The sequence below is a fragment of the Olea europaea genome, unplaced genomic scaffold, assembly GCF_002742605.1.
Source record: "Olea europaea var. sylvestris unplaced genomic scaffold, O_europaea_v1 scaffold2816, whole genome shotgun sequence".
Classification (NCBI taxonomy): domain Eukaryota; kingdom Viridiplantae; phylum Streptophyta; class Magnoliopsida; order Lamiales; family Oleaceae; genus Olea; species Olea europaea.
In genome coordinates, this window is record NW_019246657.1 from 82,838 (window position 1) to 92,802 (window position 9,965).

The following is a 9,965-nucleotide window of genomic DNA, read 5'->3' on the forward strand; positions in this document are numbered from 1 at the left end:
ATTTGATTGTTTCAACCTTTAGGCTCAAACTAAGCTACTTACCTCGCATCAAGGTTAAAGTTATATCAACCAAATGTCCAACAAAGGCCCCTTTTTTTTCCCATCTTCTCATTTGCTTTCTATATAACCCGTGTAACGAGTTTTAGGTGATGACTCCCAAACCAGTTGGTCTTAGGGCACCAGGTTTTAAACCCTTGCAGCCTTATTCATCCGAGTTATAAAGGCTCGATAAGATGAATTTTTGTCAACTTCTCCTTTTTCTTGCTTTCTATATGACCCCTGTAACGAGCTTTAGGCCGATAATTTCCAAACCAGTTGGATTTAGGATATCAGGTTTTAAACCCTAACAGACTTACTTGCTCGAGTCATAAAGGCTTGTGAGAGAAGTGATGATTTTCCCATGTTTATTTTATGCCCTTTACTTGTTTTTCTAGACATTTGATCTCAACAACCGTCCTCAACTTAAAGCTTTCACCTATTTCTCACCTTCTGGGTCTAGGCAATCCACACAATATAATTTCATGCACTGAGCCTCTACTTATCTCCATGTTTCCCTATAGTGGCTCAACCATCTCCAAACTATCTTAAGGTGGTTTAACGGGTTAATGTTATAGAGGGTTATCCTAAGTTTCTCATATTTAACTCCAAAATCCCAATCAATAAGTTAACATGAAAGCATAAGTGGCGTGTAAAAGAATGTCAAGCATTGCATCAATAAGTATTAGCTAATTAAATCCTATACTATATCCACAGTTCTAGTTTACACCTGTCCAATAATCACATCATAGCCGGCAAGGCTACCAAACCCACACAAGCATGCAAAAGTAAAATCAACACTCATTCATCACGCATGCATCATGCAAAATGTAGTCAAATTAATGAGTGATTGTGAAAATGCACATTAATTACATGCCAAATATTTGTTTGAAAATTATGCTACCATCCCCCAAACTTATACAGTACATTGTCCTCAATGTAAATGTAAAGTTAGAAAAGCATAATTTAAAAATATATACACAACTTGGCAAATAGAGGTAAACAACACTCCCCTGATCAAAGTGGTGGTTGTGGTGTGTAGCTGGGACCCGCAGCATGATCTTCAGGAGGAGATGGAAGGCAAGATAGGATTTGTCTCATCAACTCTGTCTGCTGTGCTTGCTCGACCTGAATGGATTGAAGTCTATTCTCCATACTTCCCAATCGATCCCAGGTTTCGTTCACTCGCCACTGTATGCCATCCATTCTCCCCGCATACATGTTGAACCTACCATTCATGGTCTCCACTTCCCTTCGTACCACCGTGGCTTCATTCAAAGCACCCCTTGTGTAGTCCCGGGAAGAGTAGAGGTCTCTCTGCACTTTGTCAACAGTGGTAGTCATGGTCTTGAAACTCTGCTGGAGATGTTGTATGTCCCGGCTAGTTCCAGTGGTGGCGGCGAATATCTGCCTCAATACCTGATTGTCCATATCAACCTGGGGTGGTGGTGGAGGAATTTGAGGCATGTCAAGGTCTGCATTTGCTTGACCTTCCTCATTCAATTGTTGTCATCGTCATACGTTTTCTAATTTCTGTTGGTGCTTCAATCTCGCTCGGTCTTGGGCCTCTAGTGTGGATTGCTTGATAAAGGGGCTTGGCTTTTCTGGTGCTTCCCCAGGTTGGATTTGTATGCCTACTGCTCTACATTTTCCACTTATCAGACTGGGAAAATTTAGTGAGTAGTGCCTATCACCCCAAGTGCCTGTACCATGAATTTGGTTGTAGATGTACGTGGCTAAATCAATCTTGTTTCCTCTAACCAAATGGTATATGAATCCGGCCCTTGGATTTGTAAATGTTGTTCTGTGGGATATAGGCTCGATGTTATGGCACATGAATAACCATAAAATTGCTATGGATGGGGTGAGATCTATCTGATGCCAGTCTGCTATAGGTAGAGGCCAAGCATTTTCACGTCCCAACAATATTTCTGCAACCTCATTCCAGTTGAAGTCTTCTGGGATAGGGACCACATTATTCCAGGATAACTGATAGTAGTCATGAATTACCTCTGGTGAAAACATAATCCATTTGCCCCTAACTCATGTCTGATGTAAGTGCTCCGATCCGGGAGTGTCGATTTCTGTGTTGAAATTTGCATAAAACTCCTTTGCTAGATTCTCATACACCGGATGAGGTCTTTCTATCACCTTTTCCCAACCACAGTTGTGAATCAGATATGCTATTTCAAAGTTGGGAAAATCTTCTAGTTTAACTGGCCTCTCGGGAATGATTGCCCAATTACGCACAACATTGGCATAACGGGCTGATGTATCTGATGAAAGGAATCTTCTAACACCCCCTTCGGGTTCTCTTGTTCGGGCCGTTCCAGATGAGGAGTCGACTTTCTCTTTTCCCTTTGAAGTTCTTTTAGGAGGCATCCTGAAAATGGAAGTACACAATATCAATCACTTGGTATAGGAATAACGGTCATTAATAATCTTTGAATTCATAATTCCCCAAACTTTCTTCAACATGCACATGTACGTATGCTTATGCAATTTTTCAAAACATGAATCACCAATATAACTCTAACATTGCATAAATATGGAAAACTCAAAATTATGGATTGAACATGCATTTTTAGAAAATTTGACCCATGACCAAGTGACCAACTTCGGCCCCGGGCATCACCGAGAAATATCGAAATTTTCCCAGGCAAGTTTTGGACATGTGAAAGTACTCAATGACATCTAGCATTTATCCCAATTTCACCTTAATCGGATGTCGTTTGCATAAGAAAATATGGGGACGAAGGTAGTGACGTGAGTGGATATGTTGAGCCATGAAGTGTTTATGTGAACTTAAATGTTGAGGTAGTGTTTTTCAAATGAAATTTCACATGAATGTTCGGCAAATAAGCTACACAATAACGATGTAAACTATTGCATAAGTGAAAAGTTCAAGAATTCAAAATGTGCGTCAATGTGGCATTTCGTTGAACATGTGGTGAGCAATGTGAATTACTTCCCATTTCTTCTAAAACACTATCATGAAATTTTCCCCAATTCACAACACCATACCAACTACCTTATACATTCTAACCAATACCAAAACATTGAATGATAAACGGTAAAATGAAGCTCGAAATTAGGGATTAGAAGAACATACCTTGTATTTCCAATTTTCTTGTTTTGTTTCACTAAATATGTATATCCAAGCAATTGAATGATTAGTGTGCAATGGGTGTAGGGTAAGCTAAGTGTGTGGTGTGCAAATGTGGAGTGTATGCAATGGAATGGGTGAAGTGGGTGTGGAGTTGTGTGTGATTGAGAGAGGAGGAGGGAGTGTGGAATGAGGGGGAAATGGGTGTGGTCACGGGTTAAAACCCGTGACCACAGCACTATGTGGTCGCATAGTGCAAACTATTTTCCCCCTTTATATTTCGGTTACGGTCTATGCGACCGCATAGACCAAACCGGGTTTTAAAATTTTTTTAATAAAATAAAAGAAATAAAAAGAGTGCCATTTTTGTCCAAAAATTTAAATTTTTTTTTAAATGACTTAAAATTTAAACTCCCCCAAAATCGGTTTTTCAATTAAAAATTTGACTCGCCTCGCTATATTCCTGGAAAAATTGAAAATTTTGACTCGAAAAAAGGAATATGCTTTTCTAAAACTTGGCACCAAAATCAATTTTTTCATAAATGTTGTCCCGCATTCTGAAAACTTAACCAAAACGAACATCTTCGCACATCGGAATGCGTGACACACACTCGAACACCCAAACACTTCATTTAGCACCCATTCATGCAACATTAAACGTGTAATGCCTAGGCTATCATGCAAAATATGATCGATGACCTACGAAACAAACTAAACTCAAAGAAATTCCTAAACTAATGCAATGCAATAAAATAAATTTAAGGATACAGTGGGTTGCCTCCCACTCAGCGCTAGGTTATATTCGATAGCTCGACTTTACCATATTGTGTCATTCTGGTGATCCAAGATGGACGGTAGACTTGTCCTTTGAGAAATCACCGCCCCAATAATGCTTCAAACGCTGTCCATTAACTTTGAATGTCCCCTTGCTGTCATGAGTGATCTCAATTGCCCCATGTGGAAACACCCGTGTAATGGTATATGGACCAGACCATCTCGATCTCAATTTTCCTGGAAACAGTTTAAGCCTGGAGTTGTAGAGTAGCACTTTCTGCCCCACCTTAAAGTCACGCCTCTGGATATGCATGTCATGCCATTTCTTGGTGCGCTCTTTGTAGATCTTTGAGTTCTCGTGGGCTTCCATTCTGAGCTCATCCAGTTCATTCAGTTGTAACAGCCGTTTTTCACCCGTAGCCTTCAAATCCAAGTTCAACTTCTTCATTGCCCAGTAGGCATGATGTTCGATCTCAAGAGGTAGGTGACATACTTTCCCAAAAACCAGTCGATATGGGGACATTCCTATAGGGGTCTTGAATGCAGTCCTGTAGGCCCACAAGGCATCATCCAGTTTCTTTGACCAATCCTTTCGTGATGAGTTGATTGTGACTTCGAGTATTCGCTTCATGCCTATTGGATACTTCGACCTGTCCGCTAGTTTGGGGATGGTATGTAGTGGCTATACGTGCTTAACGCCATATTTCGCTAACAACTGCTCGAACTGACGATTGCAGAAATGTGTGCCCCCATCACTGATTATGGCTCTTGGTGTTCCAAACCGGGTAAAAATGTTCTTCTTTAAAAACTCAATCACCACTTTCCCATCATTAGTAGGTAGTGCAACAGCCTCAACCCACTTCGATACATAATCCACAGCCACTAATAGGTATTGATTTGAAAAAGATGGTGGAAATGGTCCCATGAAGTCAATCCCCCAGACGTCGAATAATTCCACCTCTAAGATACTATTCAAAGGCATCTCATTTCTTCTAGATATGGTACCCATGCGCTGACATCGGTCACACCTTTTCACAAATTCAAAAGCATCTTTAAAGAGTGTAGGCCAGTAAAAACCTGATTGAAGAATCTTTGCAGCTGTTTTCGAAGCACCAAAATGCCCTGCATATATAGATGAGTGACAGTTTTCTAATATCAAAGGCACCTCTTCCTCTGGTACACAGCGACGAACAATTTGATCAGCCCCCCGCCTATAGAGAATGGGATCTTCCCAAAAATAATACTTCAATTCAGCGAAGAATTTCTTCTTCTGGTGACTTGAATAATCTGGCGGTATGATAGACCTAGCTAAATAGTTAACTATATTTACATACCAGATTGTTTCCATCACACCAAAAATTTGTTCGTTTGGGAAGATTTCATTTATCACTGTCTCTGTCCGTTCTATGTCCTCAAGCCAAGATAGGTGGTCCGCCACCACGTTTTCACTGCCTTTCTTATCCTTAATTTCCAAGTCAAACTCTTGAAGTAGTAATATCCAACGAATGAGACGTGGCGTAGCATCCTTCTTTTCCATTAAGTACCTGATAGTGGCATGATCTGTGTAGACTATGACCTTCGACGCCACAAGGTATGATCGAAACTTGTTCACGTTTGTATTTGTTTCGATTTTAAAACTACCGCAAGTGTACGGATCGTGAAAAGTAGTAAAATGGACTATGAGTCCGAATATCGTTCCCACGAGGATTGAATTAACTCTAATTTAACTATTGTGACCTTAACCGATACCAATTGAGTAGAAAGGTGATCAATTTTGTAAAAGCCCTAATTTTGGAAGAAACCCCCAATTTGAAACCCTAATTTTGAAGAAAACCCTAATTTCGAAATTGGAAACCCTAATTTCGAAATTCCCCTAATTAAATGACTCAACAACTCAATTAAAATGTAAATATGCAATGTTGTAAATTAAATTGTAGAAATAAGTTGAAATAAAATCATTGTGATATCGAATCCCCATTTGATTTCTATAAACCCTAATTTCACAAATCCAATTAATCAATGGAAAATTGTCAATTCAATGTTCCTACGCCTATCTAATATACTCTCTCGATATATATTAGATCTATTTCTGCATATCATCAGCCTATATTTCTATGGATGATGTAACATACAAAAACGCATGAAATTCTATGAACAATTTTCAAACTGCATAAAGCATAGGGGTATATTTCTATCCCCTATCGGACCCTATGTCAATTTATATATATCGAGTCTATTCTACTTCTTTCGAACGTAAAGAATAAACCATCACAATCACATAATAAATGGCTAATAAATCATGGATTCAATCAAAACAATATAAATCAAACAATTTATTCCAAAGACAATTTATATTAAACTCATGAAATATAGGAATTTATAAGAAAATCAAAGGTTCATCGACTCCCAATGAAATAAAAAATTAGCCTATCATGTTTTGAAGAAAACTACAAAAATTGAATAAAGGAGAAGACATCACCCTATTATAATTGATGCTTGAAATCTTCAATCTTGATGAAATCCTCCTTCTTCTTGCATAAATTCTTGGATCTTGATGTTATTGTGTGCCTCTTCTCTCCCAAAACCGTGTACCCCCGTTCTGGACGTGTTTTTGGGTATATATAGCGTGTCCAAATTAGGTTAAAAAAGAGTTGGAGTCGAAAAAGGAAACTGCAGAAACGCCCCGATTTTACACCTATGCGACCGCATAGAAGGATCCCATGCGGTCGCATAGGTCATTTGAAATTTTACAAATTTTTCCTGCATCCATCTATGCGACCGCATAGATGGTTACACTATGCGGTCGCATAGATATACCCAATTATGCAGTCCTTACATTTTGGTCCCTGAACTTCCTTGTTACTTCTCTTGACTTCTTTCCTCGATTTCTTCATCTTTTCAAAAAATTTTGTCTTCCAATTGATGATTGACACCATCAAATCTCATGCCACTCATTCGGCACATCTTTTGAGTATTTGCGCTTTAGTCCTCCAAATTTCAATTGTCTTCATTTCAGTCCCTCTTCAATACTTTCTCCCTCCAATTATTTTGCTTTGTCCTTAAGCTCATACTGGGCATGTTGTTACTCTCATTTTGCATTTAGCTCAACTTTTCAATATTTGCACCTTTGGTCCTCGAACTATCACTTTGTTGCATTTTGGTCCTTCTTCGGTTCTTTTCTCTTGAATTCCATAATTTCCATTGAAATACCTATATTGCATGAATTTAATAGGATTAAGCCACAATTCAACCATTTTATCCATGTTTAAGTCATGTTTGTGAACCAAATAAATGTGTAAATACATACATATCATAAACCAATTTTCGACATGTTGTTTGACACCTGCATTGTTGTCACGTGTCAATTACATGGAAAACTTTTTGAAATTTAAACTGTCCAACAGGGTAATGTTACGGGGCAAAGTGTAGATTAAAGTGTACACCATAGTGTACATGTAACATGGTTCATACTGATTAAATTTTGCTATTTGTACACTAATTTTGATACGTTGTTTGACACTTGCATTGTTGTCAAGTGTCAATTGGATGAAAAAATTGTTTGATATTTAAACTGTCCAACCAGGTAACGTCACATGGCAAAGTGTAAACTATAGTGTACACCACAATGTACATGTAGCAAGGTCCTTATCGATTGATCTTCGCTATTTTTGCACTGATTTTCGACACATTGTTTGACGCTTGTATTGTTATCAAGTGTCAATTGGATGGGAAAACTGTTTGAAATTTAAACAGTCCAACAGGGTAATATCATGTGACAAAGAGAAAACTAAAGTGTGCACCATAGTGTACATGTAGCAAGGTCCTTAATGATTGAACTTTTCTAATTGTACACTGATTTTTGACACATTGTTTGACACTTGTATTGTTGTCAAGTCTCAATTGGATGGAAAAATTGTTTGATATTTAAACCGTCCAACCAGGTAATGTCATGTGACAAAGTGTAAACTGTAGTGTACACCATAGTGCACATGTAGCAAGGTCCTTATCGATTAATCTTTGCTATTTGTGCATTGACTTTCGACACATTGTTTGACACTTGCATTATTGTCAAGTGTCAATTGGATGGGAAAATTGTTGAAATTTAAACAGTCCAACAGGGTAATCTCATGGGACAAAGAAAAAACTAAAGTGTAAACCATAGTGTACATGTAGCAAGGTCTTTAACGATTACACTTTTCTAATTGTACACTGATTTTTAACACGTTCTTTGACACTTGCATTGTTGTCAAGTGTAAATTTGATGGAAAAACCAGTTGAAATTTAAACTGTCCAATAGGGTAATGTCATGTGGCCAAGCGTAAACTAAAGTGTGCACCATAGTGTACATGTAGTAAGATCCTTACCGATTGAACTTTGCTATTTGTAAACTAATTTTTAACACGTTGTTTGACACAAGCATTATTTGCAAGTGTTAATTGGATGGGAAAACTATTTGAAATTTAAGCTATACAAAAGGGTAATGTCACATGGCAAAGTGTGATCAAAAGTGTACACCATAGTGTACATGAAGCAAGGTTCTTTCCGATTGAACTTTGTTATTTGTATATTGATTTTTGACATGTTGTTTGACACTTGCGTTGTTGTTAATTGTCAATAGGATGGGAAAACGTTTGAAATTTAAACTGTCCAATAGGGTAATGTCACATGGCAAATTGTAAACTAAAGTGTACAGCATAGTGTCCATGTAGCAAGGTCCTTAACGATTGAACTTTGCTAATTGTACACTGATTTTTGACATGTTGTTTGACAATTGCATTGTTGTGAAGTGTCAATTGGATGGAAAAACTGTTTGAAAGTTAAAATGTCCAACAAGGAAATGTCACGTGGCAAAGTGTACACCATAGTGTATATGTAGCAAAGTTCTTACTGATTGAACTTTGCTATTTGTACACTGATTTTTGACACGTTGTTTGACACTTGCATTGTTGTCAAGTGTCAATTGAATAGGAAAACTGTTTAAAATTTAAACTGTCCAATAGTGTAATGTCACGTGGCAAAGTGTAAACTAAAGTGTACACCATAGTGTACTAGTAGCAAAGTTCATACTGATTGATCTTTGCCATTTGTACACTGATTTTCAGCATGTTGTTTGACTCCTGCTTTGTTGTCATGTGTCAAATAGATGGAAAAACTTTTTGAAATTTAAACTATCCAATAGAGTAATGTCACGTGGCAAAGTGTAAATTAAAGTGTACACACTGTTTAAACTTTGCTATTTGTACACTGATTTTTGACACGTTGTTTGACACTTCCATTCTTGTCAAGTGTCAATTGGATGATGAAACTGTTTGAAATTTAAACTGTCCAACGGGGTAATGTCACGTGGTAAAGTGTAAACTAAAGTGTAAACATCATAGTGTACATGTAGCAAGGTTCTTACCGATTTAACTTTGCTATTTGTACACTGATTTTTTACACGTTGTTTGACACTTGCATTGTTGTCAAGTGTCAATTGGATGGGAAAACTGTTTGAAATTTAAATTGTCCAAACGGGTAATGTCACGTGGCAAAGTGTAAACTAAAGTGTACACCATATGTACATGTAGCAAGGTCCTTACCGATTGAACAATATTTTTTACACGTCCTTTGACACTTGCATTGTTGTCAAGTGTAAATTGGATGGGAAAACTGTTTGAAATTTAAACTACCCAATAGGGTAATGTCATGTGGTAAAGAGTAAACGAAACTGTACACAATTGTGTACATGTAGCAAGATCCTAACCGATTGAACTTTGCTATTTGTACACTGATTTTTGGCACAGTGTTTAACACTTGCATTGTTGTCAAGTGACAATTGGACGGGAAAACTGTTTAAAATTTAAATTGTCCAGCTGTGTAAAGTCATGTGGCAAAGTGTAAATGAAAGTGTACACCATAATTTATGTAGCAAGGTCCTTACTGATTGAAATTTGCTATTTGTACACTGATTTCTGACACATTGTTTGACACAGGCATTGTTGTCAAGTGTCAATTGGATGGGAAAATTATTTGAAATTTAAGCTGTCCAACAAGGTAATGTCACGTGGCA